Source organism: Trachypithecus francoisi, unplaced genomic scaffold, assembly GCF_009764315.1.
Source record: "Trachypithecus francoisi isolate TF-2019V2 unplaced genomic scaffold, Tfra_2.0 Lachesis_group12, whole genome shotgun sequence".
Classification (NCBI taxonomy): Eukaryota; Metazoa; Chordata; class Mammalia; order Primates; family Cercopithecidae; genus Trachypithecus; species Trachypithecus francoisi.
The window spans coordinates 113671893-113697185 of NW_022681457.1; the positions used below are offsets into that span (position 1 = coordinate 113671893).

General features: G+C 51.7%; 1 long non-coding RNA gene across 1 annotated transcript; it reads left to right on the forward strand.

Annotated features, from left to right (window-relative positions):
- Window positions 1-1359: 1359 nt before the first annotated feature.
- On the forward strand, window positions 1360-21904 carry LOC117093957. The gene is made up of 3 exons (XR_004441307.1): window positions 1360-1421; window positions 18813-18865; window positions 21126-21904. It is a non-coding gene; the product is annotated as an uncharacterized LOC117093957 (long non-coding RNA).
- Window positions 21905-25293: the final 3389 nt, after the last annotated feature.

Sequence of the window (25293 nt, forward strand, 5' to 3'; positions counted from 1 at the left end):
TGTCAGGCACTAGAGGGTTTTTTTCCCCTTTTCTTTCTTTCTCTCTCTCTCTCTCTCTCTCTTTTTTTTTTTTTGACTCTGATCACTGCAGTTGCCACTGCAGGATTTTTATCGCAGGCCTGGTCCCTGAGGAGCCGGGCAGCCCCACTGGTGCCTGCCAAGGACTGGGTGCTGGGGAAAATCGGGATGGGTTGGGGTAGGGTGGAGCAGCATGGCTGCAGGGAGCAGCACGCTCACTTCTCCTTAAGATGGAAGGGCCTGTGTCTCCCCCATCAAGCTAGGACAACAAGCTCAAATTCCAAGTACAGCCTTTTCCTCTCCCCTCCACGGATCTCTGCCCATGGGAGAGTTCAGTCCACCGTGGGGACGAATTCACTTCCAGCATCAGCTCTCTGGCCCTGCATCTCCCAGATAAGGGAGTGGAGAATCCCCATGAAGATGCTGGCTCTCTCTACCCTTTTCCCAGCAGCTCAATGCCCCTGTGGTTCCATCTGCAGCTGATCTCACTCCCAGGAAGCTGCCTGGCCCCTGGTATCCCCAGAAACCAGCTTTGGGGCCCAAAGGTCCTGCCTGGGCAGCCTCATCTCCCTCACCTTTCAAATGGCTTGGGTCCTCCAGAGCCTATTGCCTCAAGGGCATTGTTTTGGGGGCGTTGACTCCCTACTTTTAAGGAAAGCACCATTCTGGAACTGACAGAGCAAGCTCTACAAGACAAGTATGTGTGTGTTGGAGTGGTGGGGGATGCTGGGGAGCATGTTCAGCCAAGAGGAGGACATTCCAAGACTCTCTCTCTCTCTCTTTTTTTTTTTAATACAGAATCCCACTCTGTTGCCCAGGATGGAGTGCAGCGGTGGTATCACTGCAGCCTCTACCTCCCAGGTTCAAGCAATTCTCCTGCCTCAGCTTCCCGAGTAGCCGTGATTACAGGTGTGCACTACCACGCCAGGGTAATTTTTGTATTTTTGGTAGAGGTGGGATTTTTACGAGGTTGGTCAGGCTGGTTTCGAACTCCTGACCTCAAGTGATCCGCCCACCTCAGCCTCCCAAAGTGCTGGGATTACAGGCGTGAGCCACTGCACCCAGCCTCAAAGACTCTTTGAGTCTATGTGGCATGGTGGTTAGAGACATTGATTTGAGGTCCCAGGTCCACCACTCACCATCTCTGAGCCTTATTTTCCTTACCTATAAGATAAGGATGATAAAGAAGGGCCTAAGCCTCATTAGGCTTCTGGGGAAAGTCACTGAGTTCACAGACCGTGGCGCACAGTGAGAGCTCAATAAATGCGCATAATCATAATTGGTGTTCTTATGAACCAAGTCTTTCTGTCCCTGGGGACTCCGGAAAAGGGGGCGTGGGCTGACCAAGGCAGCAAGACGCACCATGGTGACATGGCAGGAAGAACTCCAGGCCATGATACCAGGTGAGGGGGCCGGGGGTGAGACAGCTCTTTGCTCTGAGATGGTTAAGAAAGAGGAGAGACTGGCCAAGAAAGCGAGTGCCGCCCAGGAAAATTAGGCAGCGGGCCTAATGAAAACCAGGCAGCGGGCCAAGTGAGAAATGTGACCTTCCTTCTGCCTCTCCTTTTTCTTTCATCGGAACCTGGGGAGGGGTGGGGCAGAGTGGCTGCCTGCAGCTGGGGCTTGGGCTGGAGGTACCAGTAGGACCGATGGGGTGGGGGCATTGTCCAGGCAGGGAAGGAGAAGGAAGCCCACAGAGGAGGACAGGAGGCCGGGAGAGGATGTGGAACTGCACAAAGCCGGCCGCCCGAGCTTGGCCTTAGACAGGTTTGTAGGGCCTGCTGGGATCCTAGCAGAGCTCTATTATATGCTGGTCATTTACCCACAAGAAAACAAAGACTCAGAGAGCTGGGGTGGCTTGCCCTAGGTTACACAGCAGGCACAGTGAGAGCCCTGGCTGGAACTCGGGACTCCTGGCTTTAAGACCCTTCTGACTTTCCCTGCTCTGAGAGTAGCCCAGAGAAATTCAGCCCTTAGCCCAGTCCTCTGAAGGTCTGGCTTTCTCAGGCTGGGGCAGCTCACTTGGGGCATGAGGTCTCAAACTTTCTCCCCCAACTAAGGGTGGCCACTACCCAGGGTGCTCCAAGGGCCCCCTTCAGTCTAGAATATCTCTTAAAAGTTTATGCAAGTTTGATGTGCCATCTCATAATGGATTTGTGTTGCTTAAATAAAAGTTAATGCAGGTCAGGCGTGGTGGCTCACACCTGACTTCCAGCACTTTAGGAAGCCAAGGCAGGGAGAGCGCTTGAGACCAGGAGTTCAAGACCAGCCTGGGCAACATGGTGAGATGCCATCTCTACAAAAAACTTTAAAAAATTAGCCAGGTGTGGTGGCACGCACCTGTGGTCCCAGTTAGAAGGGAGGCTGAGGCAGGAGGATCACTTGAGTCCAGGAGGTCGAGGCTGCAGTGAGCTGTGTTCACATCACTGCACTCCAGCTTGGGAGACAGAGTGAGACCTTATCTCTAAAAAATGAGAGAAAAGTTGACCGGGTGTGGTGGCTCATGCCTATAATCCCAGTGCTTTGGGAGGCCGAGGCAGGTGGATCACCTGAGGTCAGGAGTTTGAGACCAGCCTGGCCAACATGGCAAAACCCCATCTCTACTAAAAATATAAAAATTAGCCAGGCGTGGTGGCGGGCTTCTGTAATCCCAGCTACTCAGGAGGCTGAGTCAGGAGAATCACTTGAACCCGGTAGGCAGAAGTTGCACTGAGCTGGATGGTGCCACAGCACTCCAGCCTGGGTGACAGAGCAGGACTCCGTCTCAAAAAAGAAAAGTTAATGCTCCCTCAACCAAAATTTAAGAAAGAAACTGATGGATTGGGAAGATGTGCCAGTTTATCCCAGGGCTTCATCTCTCCAGGGTGGGGGCCAGCTCCGCCTGCTAGGGAAGCTCACAATTAATGATCCACTTGGATGTTAATTTCTCAAGGTCAGGGATTTCGTTCATTTGGTCACTGCTGTGTCACCAGCACTCAACACAAGGCTTGGCATGTAGTAGGTGCTCAATAAATATGTGCTGAATGAATGAGTGAATGAATGAGCAAGGTTGTCCAGAAAGCCTGTCTAAAGAGATGACATTCTAGCTGAACTCTGAAGGATAGAGAGGCATTTAATGGGCAAAGAGAGTCGACAAGCCCCCAAGTCAGAGGGCGCAGCTTGTGTGAGGGTCCTGAGAAGAGCCAGTGTTGGCGTGGCTGAAATATGGAGTGTGCTGAGCGGAGCGCGGTGAGGGACTCTGAAGCTCAACTCCTCTTCTTTTTCTAGCTGTGTGATTATTGGTCCTCTCTGAGCCTCCATCCTTTGGTCTGTCAAATGGGGTATTACATTAGGATCCATCTCTCGGGAGTAGGGAGGACCCTGGAGTTGATGTATAGAGCCTGCCTTTGGCCAGTCCTGAATACTAGTAGCTCCCAGAAGAATAGTAGCAGTCTGGGTGCGGTGGCTCATGGCTGTAATACCAGCACTTTAGGAGGCCAAGGTGGGCGGATCATCTAAGGTCAAGAGTTTGAGGCCACCCTGGCCAATGTGGTGAAACCCCATCTCTACTAAAAATACAAAATACTAAAAATACAAAAATTAGCTGGGTGTGGTGGCAGGCACCTGTAGTCCCAGTTACTTGGGAAGCTGAGGCACAAGAATTGCTTGAACCCAGGAGTCGGAGGTTGCAGAGAGCGGAGATTGTACCACTGCACTCTAGCCTGGGCAACAGAGTAAGACTCTGTCTCAAAATAAATGAATAAATAAAATAATAGCAGTGATTATCATTATTCCAATGAGCTTCCATGCTTCATTTCACACCATACCCCCAGGCCCCGTCCCCAGCCCAGGCCAAGCTGCGGCCCCAGGGTGCCCCCTTCCTGTTCCCACCCCTCTTGAAGGTCAGGCCTCCCCAAGGTTATCTGTGTTTTTCCCTGGATTCTGTGAAGTCACACAGGTCACACTCTGGGGCTGAAAAGTGTTGCTTTTTATAGCCTTCCCTGATGGCCAGGAATGCCTGTGGGGCCCATCCTAGGGAGTCCTGTCCCCTGGGCAGACACCTCCAGGGGCTGGGGGCTCTTCAGTCACACCAGCCCAATACCCCAGCAGTCTGGTGCCCTTGAGGCCAGGTCCCCGCCCCAGCCAGGTGTCAGAGTGGCGGGGAGGCTGGCCGACAAAGTGAAAGTGCCCTGGACAGAGAGCCGGAACTCCTGGGTTCCAACTCTGGTCTTGGGCAGCCATTATCCCTCTCTAGGCTTCATTTTCCCCATCTGTAAAATGGGAATATTGGGCCTTGCCTGCCTCCCCCGGTGAGGAAGTGTCTGGAGGCTTGGAGAGAATGGGGCGGAGGGTCAGCGGGTCCCTCAGGTAGGCTCCCATGATGGCAAGAGAGGAAAAGGGACAAAGGCAAAGCCAGGCAAGGATGGCGTCAGAGCGTCATTGATTATTTGGAAGGATGCGGTGGGAGGAGGGAGGCGTGTCTCTGTGTGGCTGACACCCCGCCTCCTCCACCTCATCTCCTCACCCTGAGCCTTGCAGGAGGCACGCTCATCAATACACCTTACTGGTGGGGAAACTGAGGCTGGCAGCACAGGCTTGGTTTGCCCAGGGTCACCGGCTTCTGTCCCTGGTTGGGGCATTTCAGTAGGCAGCTCTAGGTGATGGCTGGCTGCCGAGGACCAGAGCTGGGGCCTGTGTGGGCACCCTCGGCGTGGGAGGTCCGTACCTCTCCTTCCGCTGGCCAGCCTGGCCTATGCCTGGCAGCTCACCCACCAGTCCCTCTATCCCTGCCCCCCCCCAGTGCCCCCTGGAAGGAGCTTGACTCTGGGGTCCTAACTGGGCCCTGACCAGCCCGAGAGCAGCCAAGCACTGGCTCAACGAAAGCGAAGCTGCACTTTGCTTCCTTCCTTCACCCTCCCGCCCCTCTCTCCACCCTCTCTCCCCTCTGCCCCCCTCCCCTGTTTAATCTGCTTCTTATCAAGGATAATAACATTCAGCGACAATCACCCAGCTGATTGCCCCCACACCCTGATTCAGCAATACAGAAGCCCATGGCCTGTGCTACCCAAGGCCTCCATGGAGGAGACCACTCCCACTCTGCCACCCAGTGGGGTTTCTACCAACACCCTCCTATCCCCACACCTGGCTGGCTCCCCAGGGCACTTCCAGGGAGGGGACACAGCCTCCCATCTCTATGTCTGTCAAAGCTGTTTGCTTTCCTCCAGGACCTGCAGAAAGAGCCCAAGGACTCCTGTGGTACCTATCTGCCTATCCCTCTCTCCCAAGAACAGCAAGTGGCAGCTCCCATTCACTGAACACTGACTTTGCTCCACGCTCTGCAGTGTTGGGGGCAGGTTCTCACTGGATCATGAATAACCAGGACTATTCTTAACCCTGTTTTACTCAGAGATGAGGAAACTGAGGCTCAGAGAGGTCAAGTCGCTTGCCCAAGTTCACACTGCTGGGCAGGGGCAAAATCAAGATTCGAACTCAAGACTGCTGGATCCCAGAATCCAGTCTGAAGTGCTGTGCGTCCTGCCAGCTGCCTGTACCCTGCCAGAGGGAGAGCACCTGCCAAGCACCGTCCCGTCCTCACACAACTGGGGAGGCTCTGCCCCAAGGGAGATGGACCTGGGACCCAGATTCTTCCATCTCTGCCCTGAGGCTTGAGATGGCAGGGCTGAGAGTGGGGGTTCCTGCTGCAGCCCAAGCCTGGGCCAGCTGCCAGGGCTGAGCCTGGGGTGCCTGCACCCCATGGGGACCTTTGTCCCTTTAATAAGTCCTCCTGGGTACAAGATGTCCCAGGGCGGAGGGTGCAGCTGGAGTGCCAGGTCTGGGCAAGCCCTGCCTGGGGCACTCCCTAGGCTCCGGGGCTGGGGGGAGGGCAGCGTTGTCTTTAACTGCAGCCATTGGTTTCCCTGCAGACAAGAACTGTGGCCCCTAGTCACCCCCAGCCAGAGCAAGACTTAGCGGTCCTAGGTATGGTGGTGTCCAGACGCACAACCTGGCACTCTCCTAAACATCACCCACGATGTTTGTACAGATGCCCCACCCCCTCCCACCTGCTTGCAAACTCACACCTCTTGCTCCTGCTGCCTGTATCCTGGTCTCCACAATCCCTAGAAAGCATCCGCCCTCCTCCCTCCCAACTACTTTGAGCCTCCACAGGCTTCAAGGCCTTGTTCCCAGCACCTCCCTCAGGAAGCCCACCCTGCTGCAACACACACCGGTCTGCCTTTCCCTCCTGGAACTCATGAAGTTCCTGGTGTAGGGTTATCATTGGCTGGGCGCAGTAGCTCACACCTATAATCCCAGCACTTTGGGAGGCCGAGGCGTGTGCATCATCTAAGGTCAGGAGTTCGAGACCAGCCTGGCCAACATGGTGAAACCCCACCTCTACTAAAAATACAAAAATTAGCCAGGCATGGTGGCGGGTGACTGTAATCCCAGCTCCTTGGGAGGCTGAGGTGCAAGAATCGCTTGAACCTGGGAGGCGGAGGTTGCAGTGAGCTGAGACTGCAGCACTGCACTCCAGCCTGGGTGGCAGAGCAAGACTCCGTCTCAAAAAAAAAAGAGAAAACCTTATCATCCGTCAGTTCTCTTCTGCCTGCATTGGTTGAGCCCCTACTGTATGCCAAGCCCAGTGCTGTGCTCTATGGGGAAAAGTAAAACATTATTAGCACGTGGTACTGGCCTTGTGACTACTCTCAGGCCTGGAGGAGAGGAGATCACATGTGCCTTCCTAGTGCCCCTTTCTAAATAGCCCACACCCCCTGGGTCTCAGGGCTCCAGTCCTCAGGGGCACAAGCACCCCACGCTCAACCCTGGCAGCTGTTCATAGTAGGTGCTCAATAAATCCTTGTTGGTTGAAGAATGAGCTGAATGAAGGAGCCAGTACCAGTGGGCTTGCTTCATGTCCTTCTCTGAAGACAGGGACCAGGTGGTGTCCTACACACAGGGAAAGCCAGAGTCTCTGGGAACTGCAGGAGGGACAAGGCTAGGGAGGTGGGGTCCAGGAAGGTGCTGTCTCATTTGAGACCTTACAACAGAAGGGTGGGGGCAGGCAGCAGGTAGGAAGAGCATTCCATGGGAAGGCACAGCAGGGGCAAAGGCCGGGGGCTAGACCACCTGGGCCTGGGGAATTGGGTGCAGGCCAGTGCATTGGAGAGGGGGAGCCCGGCGAAGAGAGGAGAGGGTGAAGCCAGAGAGGGTGGTGGGACCTTGCGAGTCATGTGAAGGGAACTGGCCCCAGGTCCTGCAGGTCCCGGGAGCCTCTGATGGGCTTTGAGCAGGGGACTGTGGGTTCAGGTCTGCTGCTGCACGAACAGCAGGTGGGCAGGGCCAGCACCCCTCAAGGAGGAGGCCGCAGAATCCCAGGGGAGCCTGAGCAGCAGAACTGCCTCTCCTCCTCCTTCGGCTCAGTCTGGGACTCCTACATGTTAGACCCCTAGGGCTTATAGATGCAGACAGGAACTGTGCTCCCCAGTCAGCCCCAGCCAGGGCAAGCAGGGCATGAGTTTTCAAACCTTCTTCCCCTACCAAGGGCAGCAGCTACTTAGGGTAGCAGCCTAGAGGCCTAGAGCTGGGAGAGGCTCTTGCTTGAGTTTGACAATGAGCTGAGGCACAAACCGGCGTCCCCGGCCTCAGACTGAAGTGCTCCTTCCCCACCGTGGACAAGGAAGGGTAGTGGGCACCTGTGGGAATAAGGGTCCATCACGGTATCCCGGCTCAGGCCACAGACAAATATGATCTCGCATAGTCCTGGCAAGACCAGGGCATTTAGAATGGGCCAGAACAGAGGCTGAGAATAACAAGTATCTTCCAAGGAACAGGGGTGGGGAGCAACAGGGGGACCAGGTTCCAGTGAGGACCCCCTGCCAGTCTTGCTGCTTTCAAAGAGGCAGCCTGTGTCATAAAGCAGTAAGGTGATTCCACGGATGACAGATAGGGATAACAACGGCTACCCCGCCAGACACCTGGTACATGCTTGGCACTTGGCACGCACGATTTCATTGCGCCCTCATGATAACCTTATGAAGAGGTTGTGTTAGTGACCCATTTTGCAGATGAAGAAACGGAGGCCCAGGCCCAGGATGTAATTTCTGCAGTGGCTGTAAAGTGAGAAAGTCAGGATTTGAACCTGCGAGACCTGACCCTAGAGCTGTCTCTTAATGCCGTCCGGCTGATGTGAGTTGTGTCAAGCAGAGAGTCAGAAAGGCTTGGGTTTGAATTCAAGCTCTGCCATTAAGCCACCTCTCCGAGCCTCAGTGTCCTCCCCACCTCCCCAGAATACAGCGATGCAGACAAGTCGACCTCCTGAGGCTTTTGTGAGGACATAAGGTGATGCATTTTACATGCCCGGAACACAGAGGGGCTTGGGAGCGTCTGCCCACCTTCCTCTCCAGCAGCCAGCCTGACCCTGAAAGAAAAAGAAGGAAGAAATGAAGTGTGGGGGCCCCTGCCAGGTGCCCACACCCCTGCCTGGGCACCTTCAGTCTCTGCCCCACACCCATTTGCATGCCAGGCTGCCAGCCTTGGCAGGTGAGCCAGGCACGCCTGCCTCCTCCCCCTCCTGCGGGTGTCAGGGAAAGAGCTGGGAGCCGAGCAGGGGCAGAGCCCTGTCAGGGCTCTTACCCCTTTGGGCTGGGGCTAGGGAAAGTGGGCACTGGGCACAGAGGGCAGCCCTCCTCTCTAAGGGCTCCCAAGAGTGCTGGTAGGTGTCGACTCTGGAGAAAGGTACAAAGCCCCCTCCTCCCCTTCCTCCCGCCCACTTCCTCAGCCCTCGATAAAGGTGTTTAGCTAGCAAACAAAACAGACAAGGCCCAATTCTCGGAAGCCTTTGGCTCCCCTGAGATACCAAATAGCCACTCCCTCTTCCACCTCCACGGACTGGCTTTGGTGTTCATGCTGGTTGGGGTGAGTGCTCTGAGCCTCAACATCTTCATCTGTAAAATGGGAGTGAGACTTTCTCCCTGGATGGTCTTGAGGCTTCAGTAAGAGTGCATGGGGTGATAGCTATTTCAACTTAACCACAGATTCTCCGGCCCTACTAAGCTTCCAGGCTGAAGTTCCCCCTCTTGAGCACTTGGGGAAACTGAGGACCTGCCCCCAAGCTCCCAGGGGTAGTAGAGGTGGGCAACTGAACCCGGAGTTCACACTCCCGCCTCTGCCTGTTCTTGAGGGGGTGGTGCCAAGATACAGTCTCCTCTCCCAAGGGCCCAGAAGAATTTGGACAGGGAAGAAAAAACAAGCCCCAGCCTAATGTTTTTCACTTCTGTCCTGAACAATGCTGTCTCTGGGCTGATTGTTAAGCAAATATTGCAGAAGGCAGGGCCTCAGAGCTGACGCAGGCTGGGAACACTATCAGAGTTGCAGCTCCAAGGCCAGGGCCCTGGCCTCTGCCACCCACAGATCCTTCAGCGCTCCAGGTACCCTAGTTGGCCCTCCCCTAGGTCTAGCCACCTCTGCAGAGGGGCTTCAGGGCCTGGAGTCTGCATGAGTCCCGCCCTGGGGAGAAGGCGTCGTAGAGACTGTCCGGCCCACAATGTCAGGTTTCTTCTCCTTCCCTCCACCCTCCTTGGAGGCAATTGGGAGTTTGATCCACTGTCCCGGCTTGTGCTGGACTGCGGAGCTTCTCGTGACATGGGACTTTCAGTGCTAAACCAGTAGAATCTCGAGCAAATCGGGGTGATTGTTCACTCTGCAGGCCTCAAGGAATGAAATGGGAAGATTCCTTAGAAGATGATGATGATGATAATAAAAACGACAACCACTAATACTAACACAACTAACCATTTATTGAGCGATCACTAGGTGCCCGGCGCCATCAGAGGAGCCTTACAGGCAGCATCTCACTGACGCCCACAACAGGCCTTGCGGAGATTCATTAGTCCCATTTTACAGCCGAGAAAACCGAGGCTCAGGACCTGACTTGCATGAAGTCATGCAACTAGGAAGTGGCAGAGCAGAGAGTCCAGTGCAGTCTGAGTCCAAAGCCCTAGGTTTCAGTTACCACCTGCCCCATCTGGGAAGTTGACCTAGGCCCGACACCAATGGTGAAATCAAGATCCAGCGAGGTGGAGAGCGCCCTACGCTAAGCCGGTGCTCTGTCAGCGTGGCTGGCTTCAGGGGACCTCTTGGTCCAGCTCCTGAAAACACACACCAGTTGGTCTGGGGAAATTCGATGCTTCCTTCTTGTCTAAAGGGCCCCAGAAACTGGCCCCAATACTGGGGCTCAGTGCAGCCCCCGCGATCTTGCTTTTCCTTGGAGAGCCTGTCGCAAAGTCAGACAAAACCCGGCTTGCTCATTGTGAGAGAGTCACATCCAGGGCTGCGGCATGGCAGGGTCCCCAAACTCCAGCCCTCTCCCAGGTTCCTGAGGACTGGAAGGCAAGGGTCAGATCTGGTCTGGATCCTTTTCTCACCAGAGGCTGGGCCTGCCCGTGCGATCCCCTCCTCACTGTCCCCGGGCTTGACTGGCACCCATGGCGGGGAGGGCGCTGGCACTCTGGGGGTCTGTTTGAGGTTTCCTCCGGCGGCTGGTGGCAGCGGGTACAGCTCACTAATTAATTAGCGCTTAAGTACTTAGCATCCTCCTGCATCATGTCAAACGAGGATTTGAGTCTTAATTCCCTGTGTAGGTAACGGTGGGAATGTGCCGGGGAGAGCGGTCAGGACTTAGAGGAAATGCTTCCCCTTGCCTGGATGCAGGCTGAGAATATTCGCTGCTATGGGGACAGAGCACCTGGACCCCCAAACCCTCATCTTCCCCCCATTTACTTACCTCCCAGAAGCTTTACTGTGGCACAGAGGTGTAACCAGGCAGGCTCTGCGGCCACACTGCCTGGGTTCCACTCCCAGCCACACCACCCGCTACCTGTGTGCCTCTAACGGAGTCACTTCGTCATCTCCTTGGGTCTTGATGTGCATGTCTGGAGGGTTTGATGGGGTAGCACCCACTCACAGGATGCCTGCAGAGATTAAACAAGCTAGCATGCAGAAATTCTGTGGAACGTGGCTGGCACATGGCAGGCCCTGATTAACAGGAACTATCACCTTTCATGCGTCCACCCTCTTGGTTATGTTTTTATTTATTCATCAAACTTCTTTCAAATGTCTACTATGGACCTGCTGAGCACAAAGCTGGGTTCCTGGGGCACAGAGTTGAGTCTCTCGATCCCTCTAAGTCTTACTTTGAGCATCTGTGAAATGGGGATGATGACAGACTCTGTCTCAAAGGGGTGAGGGTGAGGCTTAAATAAGATGCTGTAAGTCAAAGCCCTCAGCACTTACTGTGGGTGGCAGGAGGGGCAGTGGCCCCAGCAGAATTGGACTGGGGGCTGCAGGAGGGCCCCACCTCCAGCCCAGCATGGCCCACAGGACGAGTCTGGCAAGATGCCTCCAGCCCTTGGCTACCAGTGCTGTGCCAGCCTCTGGGCAGGGCCACAGGGACCGCTTCGGAGGGCTCCCCCACTCAGTGTCAGGATTTGAGGCTATGGGGTGAGGGTGTCAATGGGTCATTCGAAGGGGCAGGGTGGTGGGAGCCTCAGGGAAAGCCCGGCTGACTCTGACGCTCTTTTTGCTAGTGCTTCTGGCCCAGGAACTGCTGAGCCCCAGGCCTGGGCGGTTTCCATGGTTGCTGTCACAGAAGCAGCATGGCTGGAGTCAGTAGTGTGGCCGCCTTGCCATGGCCATGGTGGGTCTGCCTGGGGGCGTCTCAATCCCACAGAGTGCCAGGCAACCACTCCAGCCTGCTGTGATGGCCCCTGGCCACCCCTGGGTAAGTAAAAGATGTCTTTTGGTGGTATGGCAGCGAAGGGGGAGCCAGGCAGAGTAGGAGCATGAAGGTAGTGGGAGGGGTTCAAGGAAGGTGCTAGAAACCGAGTCTGAGGTTCTTAGATTGGCTCTGCTCTGTGACCTGAAGAAAGTCACACAAGCTCTCTGAGCTTGGATTTCCTTGTGTGAAACGAGGCTAGCAATCATGCAGCCGACAGTGTCTCCAGATGAGTGCTCTGTAAATTGATAACATTCATAAGACTTCTGCAATTATCTTACTTAGCAGTCAAAATTGGCTAACAGTCCTACGGAAACCTTTACCCACTATATTATAAACCCTTTGCAGGAAAAGACTCAAATTCAGCTCTGCACCCACTATGATCCTACCACTAACTTTTGCCCATGAGAAAAATACATGCTATAGGCCAGGCACGGTGGCTCACACCTGTAATCCCAGCACTTTGGGAGGCTGAGGTGGGTGGATCACCTGAGGCCAGGAGTTCAAGACCAGCCTGGCCAACATGGTGAAACCCCGTCTCTACTAAAAATACAAAAATTAGCCAGGCATGGTGGCACGCACCTGTAATCCCAGCTACTCAGGAGGCTGAGGCAGGCGAATCGCTTGAACCCAGGAGGCAGAGGTTGCAGTGAGCTGAGATCACACCACTGCACTCCAGCCTGGGCAACAAGAGCAAAACTCCATCTCAAAAAAAAAAAAAAAAAATACACACCATGTATGCAAGGCCCACTATGTGCCAGGCACTGTATTGTGCAATGGGCAGTCACTGTGTCTCATCAACTCTTACCCTCTCACAGAGGAAGAAACTAGGCTTAGCCTGGTTAAGTCACTTGCCTAAATTCTCCTAGCTTGTAAGCGGTAGAGCCAAGATTCGAACCCAGCTCAGCTGAACCTGACACTCGGTAAATATATGTTGAGCGAATAAATAAACAAATAAGTGTGTGATTGCAGGAATATCATTGGTTAAACGAGGATGAGTAGGGTTGTCCTTCGAAGTGAAACTATAAAGACAGTGGCAATTGAGTAAAGAGTTCCTTGTGGTTTTTGACAGTTTCAAGCTATGACCTGTTATTTGCACAGAGTTCCAGAAGTTTAAGAGACATACACAAAATTATCCAAGCCCAGAAGAAGAGTGTAGTTTCAGGGACAATTTAAGTATTCAACTGGTAGCAGTAAAGCACCTGCTGCAAGCCAAGTGCATGGATAGGAGCTGCGGTTACAACCCTGGACAGGCCAGACATTGTCCTGCTCTCACGGTGCTCGCAGTGACTGGCAAGGGAGCTGACTTCACAGCATGAGGGCCACCTGGAAGGTAACCTGTCTCAGGCGGCAGGTTGGGGACTTGGGGCCAACCAGATTTCTCCTCCTTTCTGTGTCTGTTCCCCTCCATGAAATGCAGAGTTTAAGAAACAGGGTGTTATCTAACCACATCACCCTGCTTGCATATTCAGACCTAGAGTCTGAAAGAAATGATATGGAGACAAAATGAAAGCAGAAGGTTGGAGGAATGAAATTCACAATAAAACCTACAATCTGCTCCTTGACCAAAATGATAGGTCAGGCACGCTGAGCACTCATGACGGGCCTGGTGCCGCGCTAAGACCTTCATGTACTTCGTCTCACTCAGCCCTCTCAACAGCTGCATTTTCCAGTTGACAGACTGAGGCTTGGAGAGGTCACCTTGCCCAAGGTCAAACAGCTAGTAAGTGGTGGAGCTGGGATTCAGACCCCAGGGTGTCTGACTCTGGAGACCGCAAGATCAGCTCTGCTCTGTTGCCCTGGCAGGTCTATTCCTTGGGTTGAAAGAGCTCGCTGCAGTCTGATTTCACACAGAATAGTAGCATGGAAAGAGTGGAGGGAGGCAGGGGAAAGCTCCCAGGCTGGTAACTGGTGTTCTATCTGCAAGGCTGCCTTAGCTGGTGCAGCCCCAGCCTCCAGGCAGCTGGTAGGAAGGTAAACTGCTGAAACTGACAAATTTGCAAAACCCACCATGCTACAGTTAACGAGCCTCTTGGAAACCTCTCTGAAGGTTCCTGGCAATGTCCCTGTGGGAGCCAGCTCATGTATTTTAAGAAAAAAAAAAAATCATTAAAGAAGTTAGGACTCTGGAGAGGCCGTAAATGTAAAATATTGGTGGTTCGACAGTGTATCCCTAGCAGCCGTAGGCAGAGTTCATCTTGATGAGCCAGAACCATGTCCAAGAAATGAATCATCTTGTTTTCCTGAGATGGCTCCCCTTGAATCTTCCCAGGCCGTCTGCTCCAAAGTTTTTAACTTGCCCACCTAACTCAGGACCCACTAAGACCATGACTGCACCTAGCCAGGAAAGGGAATAAGGCTGGCAGAATTGCAGAGTGAGCTGGGCCCCAAACACTTCTGGAATGGTGCCTGAGAGATTCCATTTTCCAGATGGCCCCCACGTCTTCCCTCACTTTGGTTAACTACAACCATCACACCAAAGGCACTTGGCTTCATGACATTCTGGAGGAGGGAGGTCATGGCACGTGGCACCTCTTAGGCACTCCATGGGTGCTTGTGGATGGTGGGGACAAACACATGGTTTGCACGGTTTGGGCTGCCCACATGGGACCTGCTTGTTTCTTTGGCTGATGGGTGCCTTGGTCTCCCTTTGCCCAGCAAAGGTGGTGCCGCCATCCAGCCGGTGTTTTATTCTGCTCCCTTTTTCATTTGGTGAACCATAGTGAGAATGCAGATTTAGAGGATTTAAAGTGTCGGGGACCCCTGCCAGCTCAGATCAAATTTAAAGGTGTTGGGGACCCCCACCCGCCTCAGATTAGATTAAAGACAGTGGCACCCCAGGCCAGGAAGTGAGGCTGGAGGGAGGATTTCCAAGGTCCCACCCTAGCCCCCAGCCCCCACATCCAGGGTGACTTCCAACAAACCACCTGACCCCTCCCCATCCCCTCTTCCCAGCTAGGAGGCGGGGAGGGTGACATTGAGCTTCGGCTCTGGGGCGTCCTAAGGGTTAACTAATTAATGGTCGGAAAGTGCTTTGAAAAAATAAAGTGCTGGATAATGGGAAGGGCAATTATGTTGGGAGAAACTCCTAATTTGGCTGGAATTGATGTTAATGATAAAGTATCTGAAACATGTAGCAAGCAAGCGTGATTGTATTTTATATGACAGAGAGAGACACTTACACGCAGGGGACACGGACAGCGGTTAATTTGGTTAAATAAAGTGAAAGATAAAAGGAATGCGGACACCACAGGACTCGCTGTTTATCCGGACTCTGTGTAACACTTTGCGATTGGATCGGGCACTTTGACTCTTATTTATTTGTTTGTGATGAAAATAAATGGGAAAGCGCTAGTTTTATGGCTCAAAAGGAGATGGTAGAAAATAGAATCCAAGAAGGAGGCCCAGGGCTTCCGACGAGGCAGGCTTAGGCTGCGTTTCTGGGAAGGAGAACAAGGTCTCCGTGAGAGTCAAGGTGGGTGAGGGCATTCCCACTCCACCCCACCAGAGCTGGGGGGGATCTTAGAGGGCAGCCAACATAGCTCTCACCTTCCAGAGGGAGAAACTGAGATCCAGGAAAGGGAGAGAGTATATGACTCAGTATAGGAGCCAGCATTAACTGAGCACTTCTGTTCGCTATGATCAGATGAGATGTTATGATCCCATTTAATCCTTAAAGCAAGCGGATGAGGTGGGTACCATTTTCACTCCCATCTTACAGAAGAAGAAACAGAAACTCAGAGAGGTCAAGCAAGGTGCCCAAGATTGCACAGCCAGGAAGTGGTGGAGCAGGACGTTGGGCTTGGGCAGCCTGACTCTGGGAAGAAAACTCCATGCATGGTGACTTTGGGACTAAGCAAATGCTCTTAATATTCACGTCCCTATTCTCCTTGACTAGGTTCTGCTGGACATGGAACTGGGAGAAGGAGGTGAGGAGACTCTTGTCCCAGTCCAGGGAAGACTGAATGGGGTTGCCCAGGTTGATAGGGATGCCTGGCCTGGGACCAGAGCAATGGCAGGGGTTTGAGCCCTAGCTTGGAGCCCCAGAGGACAGCATGAGGTTGCCCCAAGAAAGAACAGGAGACTCGTTTTGTGGAAGGTCTGTGAGGTCCCTGCAGGTCCAGATTAGTATTCAGTATTTATGATATTTCCATAATGGTAAAACAAAAGAAAACAAGCAGAGAGAATGCATTTTTAATCACCAATCATTTCTCTTTGTTTGTTGTGAATGAACAGCGAGGTGAAATAGTATTTCATAATCACCCCATTCGAATTTTCCTCCCCACAAAGCACCGAGAAATCTCTAAATAAAATAAATAAACAAGCCAAGACCTTAAAATAAATTCCAGAGGGTAAAGTGCTACGTGTGGGTTATCACAGCTGCAGGGAGGCAGGGGCTGGGAGGTGGGGAAGGGAGGACAAAGGGCCAGGGGCCTTGTCAGTTACCAGGAATCGGATCCCCCAGATCCAGAGACTGACAAAGAAGGGCGGAAGAGCAGAGGAATGGTTTGAAGATCCGCAGCAGTGTAGAGCTGGGACAGAACCCCCACTCTTCATTTCTTCCTTCTTTTTCTTTCAGAATCTTCTGGTCCTCCTTCTCTCCCTGAAAACCAAAGAAACTCTTGTTCCCTGTCCCCTTGGCACTTTACAACCTCCCATTCAAAATACTCCTCATCCAGGGGCTCTTTGGATAATGTCTGCCTGCCCTCTGAGCTAGTCCCACCTTCTCAAGTGATAGAGGAAGAAACCATAGCAAAGAGAACACGGACGGGACATATCTAAGACTCTCCAGCAAGTTAATGACAGGGTTGGGCCTGGAAGCCAGGGGGCTTGACTCCCTGTCAAGTCAGCTTTCATCTACCTGCACTTCTCTCTAGATGTCTTTGAGACACCGCCTATGACGCTGGATTTTCTCCACTGGCTGTTCCCAATTTTTTGTTTTGTGCATCTCAACATCCCCAGACCTTCGGGTCCTAGCAAGGTGCCTGGCACATGGGAGCACTCATCAAATGTTTGTCAGATATGTGGCTGGATGGAGGGATGGATGGATGGACGGATAAATGGATGAATTGGTGGTTGGCTGGATGGAAGGATGAACAGGTGAATTGGTGGGTGGATGCATGGAAGGTACACCGATGGATAGATGGATGAATGGATGGATGGATGAAAGGTTGGGTGGGTGGGTGGATGGATGGATGAATGGATGGATGGATGAAAGGTTGGGTGGGTGGGTGGATGGATGGATAAATGGATGGATGGATGAAAGGTTGGGTGGGTGGGTGGATGGATGGATAAATGGATGGATGGATAAATGGATGAATTGGTGTCTGGATGGATGGAAGGATGAATGGGTGAATTGGTGGGTGGATGCATGGAAGGGTACATAGATGGATAGATGGATGAATGGATGGATGGATGAAAGGTTGGGTGGATGGATGGATGGATGGATGGATTAGTGGATGGGCGAATGGAAGGACAGAAGCTGGCTGGCTGACTGGATGGATGAATTGGTGGGTGGATGGATGAAAGGATGGATGGATGGATAGATGAGTGGATGGATGGAAAAATGGAAGGGTAGATAAATGAACAGATGGATAAATGAATGGATAGATTAAAGGTTGGGTGAGTGGATGGATGGATGGATTATTGGATGGATAGATGGATAAAAGCATAAGAGACTAAAGCTGATTTCATCCCCTTCCTGGACAGTGGAAAAGGGCACCTTGGATGGCCACTTGCTAGATAGCTAATGGCAATCACAGTGTAGTCTAGTTAACACCTAGAAGTCCTGGCACCTTGAAATTATGTCTTCAACAACTTCTTGAAGGACTCTGAAAAAAATCACCTTCTAGCAGAGGCCTCCCTCCTGGTTAAAATTTGAGGCAGAATGCCAGGGCCAGGCAGACCCCATTTTCAAGTAAGTCATATGGTGGGAAAAAGCCCTGGCTGGGGCCAGAGGACCCAGGCTCTGTTCTCATTCTGTCACTAGCTTTGCATGGTCACCAGGGTCACTGGTATGCAAGCAACTTCCTCTCTCTGGGCTTTAATTTTTCTTTCTGAACCATTCTTAAATGTTCTAGGCTGTGGGTCTGGCCCCTTCGATGTGGACAACTTGCCAGGGCTTGGGAGAACTTCACTTCTAGGTCTCTCTCTCCCTCTTTTTTTTTTTTTTGAAATGGAGTTTCACTCTGCTGCCCAGGCTGGAGTGCAATGGTGCGATCTCGGCTCACTGCAGCCTCCATCTTCCAGGTTCAAGCTATTCTCTTGCCTCAGCCTCCCAAGTAGCTGGGATTGTAGGCACCCGCCACCAACCCCAGCTAATTTTTGTGTTTTTACTAGAGACGGGGTTTTGCCATGTTGGCCAGGCTGGTCTCGAACTCCTAACTTCAGGTGATCCGCCTGCCTCGGTCTCCCAAAGTGCTAGGATTACAGGCGTAAGCCACCACGCCTGGCCTGGGGTTCTTGTTTTGTCAACTGGGTGGCCCCTCTCCCTGGTCCCTGACCCCTTCCACCTTGAGGAGCGCCGCTCGGCCCTCTCCCACCCAGCCTCTTCCCTGGCAGGGCAGTGGGCATGGAGACAGCACAGGGACAGCACAGAGCCTCAGGAAGCCATGCTGCAGCCAAGACCCACACTCCTCTGAATCCTATTGAAAAAATAATAAAAAGATAATTACTTTGTCATTACTGAACACTGGTTTGTCTTTTTTCATTTTTTTTTTAAGCCCTGACCATAAATAACAAGTCCATTACCCTTCAGAGTGGACACACACATCCATACGGGACCTGCCTCCTGGAACATCCTGGTTTCCTACCCACCCCCATGCCCTGGCATACGCCACACATCCCCCACCACGCATGCACATCGAGCAAAGAGACACTATTTGTTCACTTGTCATTTTCTAAGCACTCTGCTGGATGCTGGAAATAATCATAACAACAGTCATTACGTGTGAATCCAGGCTAAGTGCCCTGCATGAATTATCTCAATTAATTCTCCTGACAATACTGTGAAGCCAAACCTGGTTTTCTTGCCATTTTACAGATGGGGACACTGAGGCTGAGAGAGGTTGGGAGTTGCCCAAAGTCACACTACTGGTAAGTAGCAGAGCTTGATTTGAACCCAGAACTGGTTAATTCAGAACTACAGCAATGATTCAGGCCAGGCGTGTTGGCTCACGCCTGGAATCCCAGCACTTTGGGAGGCCGAGGCAGGTGGATCATCTGTAGTCAGGAGTTCGAGACCAGCCTGGCTAACATGGCAAAGCCCTGTCTCTACTAAAAATACAAAAATTAGCCGGGCATGGTGGCAGGTGCCTATAATCCCAGCTACTCAGGAGGCTGAGGCAGGAGAATTGCTTGAACCCAGGAGGCGAAGGTTGCAGTGAGCCAAGATTGCACCATGGTACTCCAGCCTGGGTGACAGAGTGAGACTCTGTCTCAAAAAAAAAAAAAAAAAAAGAAAGAAAGAAATACAGCTATGATTTAAACATAGATTTTAAAACCACACACACACCATCTAATGGGAGGGTTTAGGGAGAAAACAGTTATAATACATGCTCTGACAGAGAAAACAAGGGGGCTATGGGAGCACAGACAGAGGTGTCTAATCCAATTTGGGGCAGGGGGACATCAGGAAAGGCTCCCCAGTGGAAGTGCCACCTGTTTTGGTCTTAATGGGTGAGTTGGGGGGCGAAAGGCCTTAGAGCGGAAGGAACAGTCTAGACAGAGGCCTGGAGCTGGGAGCAAGCAGGGTAGGTTGGAGAGCTGTGTGGCTGGAGCAGAGGGTGTGTGGGTATGTGAGGGGGAGTGGGGAGAGGCAGGCCAGGTTCCCGCTCACATCTGGGCCAGCTTGGCACAGCAGGGCAGTCCTCCCCACCCACATCCAGGGCACTCCAGCCCGTGTGACAGGAGGGCAGCTCATCAACAAAACAGCTCTTTCTTGCCTCCATGGCCAGCCCCGCCCTCCATGTGACGCCAGCTATGGGTGGCAGCCGGCGCCTGCACAGGTGCCCGTCAGGAGGAAGCATAGCCACTTCCGGAGTCAGCCGGCGCCTGCACAGGTGCCCGTTGGGAGGAAGCATAGCCACTTCCGGAGTCCCAGGACAGGTTCCCTTTCCACGCCAATCTCAGGCAAGATCGCATCCCAAGACAAAGCACCACCATGACTAGTTCCTTTGGCTTCTGCTCTCAGATCTGGGAGAGGTGGGAAGGAAGAGAAAGGGGCAGGGGCTGTGTGGGCCCACGTGGCACGTGGCAGGGACCACATGGCTGTGGGAGTGTGGCTTTGCTGAGGACAGTGGGGAGGCTGGTCCTGCGATTTTTCCTTCACTTGGTTTTCCCTGTTCCACAGGCCCTGGAGCCAGGCCTGCCCCACCCTGGCAGGCGTGGGAGGGGTTAAGGTGTTGGCCCGGGGATCTTCGGGTAAGAGGTGATGTCAGCTTCGGGCCTGCCCCTCACCTGGCTGGATTGCTGTGTATTTGGGTGGCTGTTGACAGCAGAAGCAGTCTTCCCGTGTGCAAATACAGCACAACCACACCTACATGCACCAGGACGCTTCTTTAAAGGGAATGCAGTCCCACACCTCCACAAGTGCACACTCACACTCCCTCCCACACAGATAAAATCACACACACCTTACCACTTGGCATGAATGACACCCCTGTCCACATACATCTCCCAGTCAGGCTGCTGAGGGGGCCTTGAGAAGATATATCTGGAGGGTTTCATTTCAATTCATTCTTTAAATTCTTAAGTTCAGTTCACACCCAAATACCTGGCTCTCCGATGGTGGGTGTCTTTTTATTCTCTGCATTATATTTATGTTTGTATTTCACTGGGTTTCCTGAATTGTTTGCAGTGAGTGTGAATTACCCTCCTTTTTTTCCCCAGAAATTTAAAGCGATTTTTTTTCTAAAAAAGGTAGATGATTCAGAGAATGTTAAAACTGCAAGGGGTCGTAGAGATCAGAGACCCTGGGACTAGGGAATGTTTCCTAGAAGCAAAATGTTAGTCACTTGCAATTCTTGTAGTTACCAGGCAGAAGTAAACATAAATACCCCTGAAAAAGTAAATTAATTAGAACCAACTAGGAAAGAAGGGGTTGAGCCAGAGAGCAAGACAGCCTGGCCCTTGCTTGGAGCTGAGCTGAGAGCTCGGACAGGGAAAATGAAAGCAGCTACAAAGTGTGGATCCTGAGCTTGGAAAACAGGTAGTATTTATGGCATAGAAATCCCTAAGGCTTTTCTGTCGAGAGAGGTTTCTGGAAGGTGTGGGTGAAGGGGTAGGAGGAGGTGGGGAGCTCAACTCTGTTGAGACTGAAGGACAGAGACAGACCCCACCCCTTCTCTCCCCTCAGCTGAGCATTGCCTAAGAAGCCTGGACTCAGTAGCTGTTCTGGAGGCCTCCGAGAACCTGTCAACGCGATGCTCTGGGCCACAGCTCCTGGGAGACTGCCGTTCTCTCCATCCCTGCCTGCGGCTGTGGATCTGAGCAAGGCCGCTTAAACCTTGAAACAGCCTCTGCTTGTGGCCAGCACGGTTCTAATAAGGATTCATTACTAGAATCATAGACTCTTTCACCCATTAAATTAGCAGGGGTTAAAAAAAAAAAAAAAGACTGAGAGAGAACAGCAAAGGTTGGACAGTAGACGGGAGATGTGCACCGCTGGAAGGGCAAATGAACACAACCTAATCTGGCGATGGATAGGAACAGCTTCGAAACGTGTGCATACTCTTGGACTCAACAATTCCACTTTAAGGAATGTGCATGATTATTTATGGACAAAGATATTCATTAGAGTTATTTATAATAATGAAAAGAATCGGAAACAAGTTCGATGTCCAAAATTTCCAATAGTGAAGTACTGCGGAATTAAATTATGATTAACTCTACAATATGGCCATTAAAAATCATGTTGGAAAAGAACATTTAATGACGTGACGAAGTGTTCATGCTACATACACATGTCAGGCTAAAAAAAACCCCCCACAGTCCAGTATGTTCAGAGTGATTCTGATTTTATACAACCAGACAAAGCCAAGATTAAAAAAACTAACAAATAAAAATCCCGGACTGGAAGGAAATACACCAAAACATCAACCAGAACATTAACAACCATGGGTGGTGGGATTACAGATAATTTAAATGTGCTTCCTCCTGTTTATCTGTATTTTCTGAATTTTTTACAAAAAAAAATACACATATTATGTATTTAGTCAGAAACAAAGAATTACCTACTTTGTTAAAAGAATGACAGAATTTCGGGGTGAAAGAACTTGTCAAGTTCACCAACCCGGATGGGATTTGGGAACCAAGCTCAGAGTTTGGGAAAAAGCCCCTCCTGTTCTCCCTCTCCAGGACTCCCAAGAGAGACACTTATAAATAAAATGAATGAACTCAACTTTAAAAAAGTTTTAATTAGGGCGGGCGCAGTGGCTCACGCCTGTAATCCCAGCACTTTGGGAGGCGGAGGGGGGGTGGATCACCTGAGGTCAGGAGTTCGAGACCGGCCTGGCCAACATGGTGAAACCCCGTCTCTACTAAAAATACAAAAATTGGCTGCGTGTGGTGGCACGCGCCTGTAATCCCAGCTACTTGGGGGGCTGAGGCAGGAGAATCACTTGAACCCAGGAGGTAGAGGTTGCAGTGAGCTGAGGTTGCGCCATTGCACTCCAGCCTGAGCGACAGAGCGAGACTCCATCTCAAAAACAAACAAACAAAACGCACCTTTTTTAGATTACAGCTTGCCCAGTAATCACCATAATCACTTATCTCAGGCACTTGTTCACCTCTTCAGTCATGAAGCATCTCCTGAGCACCTACCTTGTTGCTAGCACCAGGCGAGGCACAGTGAGCCAGAAAAACATGGACCCCACCCAAGGAGAACCACAAAACAAGGAACGGTCCAGGAGAAGAAAGCCAGCACATCATTCACCATTTTAAAATGTAAAATATAGTGACTCTTTGTTACCATTTATTGAGTGCTTACTGATACAAGATCTGATGCTGTGTGGTTTTTGTTGTTTGTTTTTGGTTTTGGAGACAGCGTCTTACTCTGTCGCCCAGGTTGGAGTGCAGTGGCATGATCTCAGCTCAATGCAACCTCCGCCTCCAGGGTTTGAGCAATTCTCCTGCCTCAGCCTCCCGAGTAGCTGGAGTTACAGGCATGTGCCACCACGCCTGGCTAATTTTTGTATTTTTAGTAGAGATGGGGTTTCCACGTGTTGGTCAGGCTGGTCTTGAACTCCTGACCTCAGGTGATCTGCCCTTCTTAGCCGCCCAAAGTGCTGGGATTACAGGCATGAGCCACCGTGCCCAGCCTAAGATCCAATGCTTCGTACTGTAATTTCTTTGTTTTCTCTCATCTTTTACTAGATTGAAATAAGATCGACAGATTTGTTCTGCTTCCCCCTTCTCCTCTCCTAATGCAATTCACATTCAAGTTTCATATCTTTATGAACATTAAGTAAAGGTAAAAATGCTTGTTGCATTGGGGTAAGTGGAGTAGTAAGGATTGTGTTACCTCTCTGCCCAAGCAACTGGTCCCAAGGGAGTCAGACTGCCTGCCTCAGTCTTGGGAAAGTTATTCTCTGTGCCCTGCTTTCCTCATCTGTATAATGGGTATATTTATAATCTCAACAGTTTCATATGGTTGTTTTGTGGGTCTAATGAGATATCATGAAGGTTTAGCATGGGGCCAGGCACATAATAATCACTCAATAAATATCAGTGATTGATGTACAAGTTGCTTTCCATCACAGTAGAGGACCAGAAACCAAAATCTGTGGGCAGCAAGCTGAGCTGTGATTACTTTCAAGGCTTCCCCAATTACACAAACTGAAACAGACTTAACTTTATTTGTTCCACAATCAATTATTGGGAGCCTCTTGGGTGCCAGGCACGATGCTTGGCTTCTGAGCTTCTGAGTTAAAGATGCAGACTCTGTCCTCAGAGTGAGAAAGGTTTGTGTGTGTGTGTAGGGGCGTCTTCCCCGAAGATACAGAAATGGGAGACGCTCTTGATCACATGCAGCCTGTCTGGAGGCAGGGGCTGGAGAAATGTTTTGATGGGGTCCTTAGCTGACCCACCTCCCCTCCCACCTGTGCAGCCTCCTCTGCTGGGTACAGTTTGCCAGAGCCATCCATTTCCCTACTATAGACGCCCCGGCCAAATGCCAGGGAGTGCAAATCTCAATCAAGGCCACCGCACCAACCTGGTAACTCCTGGGAAGTCCTGGGTTGTATTGGCTCGTATCAGCTCCTCTTCCCCCCGCCAAACTTTGTCCTAGGACCTTTCTAGTCACTTTCCCACAGCATAGGCACTTGGAGGGCAGGGACCACATTGGCTTATCTTAATTCTGTGCCTGACTCAGAGAGAGTGAGGGCTTGCGTTATGCCAGACACTGCTGAAGGTGCTGAGGACACAGGGGACTCAGAACAAAGTTCCTGTCTCCAAGAAGCTCCCATGCTAGAAGGGGCAGCCAGATAGGAAATATGGGAACAAAGGAGGAAGCAAAATCATTGTGGACACTCAAATAGGACAAAGTGGTAAAGAAAGGCTGGGAGCTACTTTATGGAGAAAGCCTCCCTGAGGAGGTGAGATAGGAGCAGAAACTCGAACAATGCCATTTGATTTGCAGGAAGCAGCCTGCAAAGGCGACATTCCAGGTGGAAGAAACAGCAGGTGCAGAGGCCCTGAGGTGGGGACAAGCTTGGTGTTTTCCAGGACAGCAAGAAGCTTGTGTGAACCAGGCAGAGAAGGAGAGAGGTGAGGCCCAGGGAGAGGCGACGGCCAGATCTTGAAGGACCTTGGTGACCATGGGGGAAAGGCTTGGATTTTATTTTAGGGGAAGCTCAGGAAATGCTAAATTGAAGAACATGAGGGGAAAAAGCACCTGATTTCAGTCCCTGCGCGGGAAGTTTGGGTCGGGAATGAAAAAAACAAGCGATGGAGGAACAAGGCATGGAGATATTTGGCTGCCATCAGAGGCTGCTGTTTGGGGTTGCCGCTCTCTCCTGGCCCCTTACTTTAATTTCTGGGGGGACATTGGGGGTGGTGGTTGAGAAACAAAAGAGCTTTCCCTTTTCATCCCCCACCCCCCGCAAATCCTCTTTCCTCCTCCCAGCCTTGACTCTGTTTTCAGCCTTCCCTACCCGAGATGAGGTTCCTATGGAGGAGGTGGAAAGCCTTCTTGGAAGGTGGGAAAGTTATGAAATATTTGAGGAAATAATGGAGGGAGGAATACAAATTTTAATAAAAGTTTGGTGGGTGACGTGGCTGTTGGAGACCTTGAGAGAGGTGGGAAAGGGTGTGTGGGAGGGCGTCGTAGTGGGAAAGGGGTAAGGGTGAGCCTGATAGTGGGAAGTGGGGTAGGCCTGATAGTGGGACAGAGAGACGAGTGAATTCTTCCCTAGCCCCTCAAGGGCAGTCTTTGTCTCATTCATTTCTGGCTCCCCAGCACTGGTGGAGATCTGCTCTTCCTCAGAGCTCAGCCATCCCTACCAAATGAATGAATGAGTGAAGGA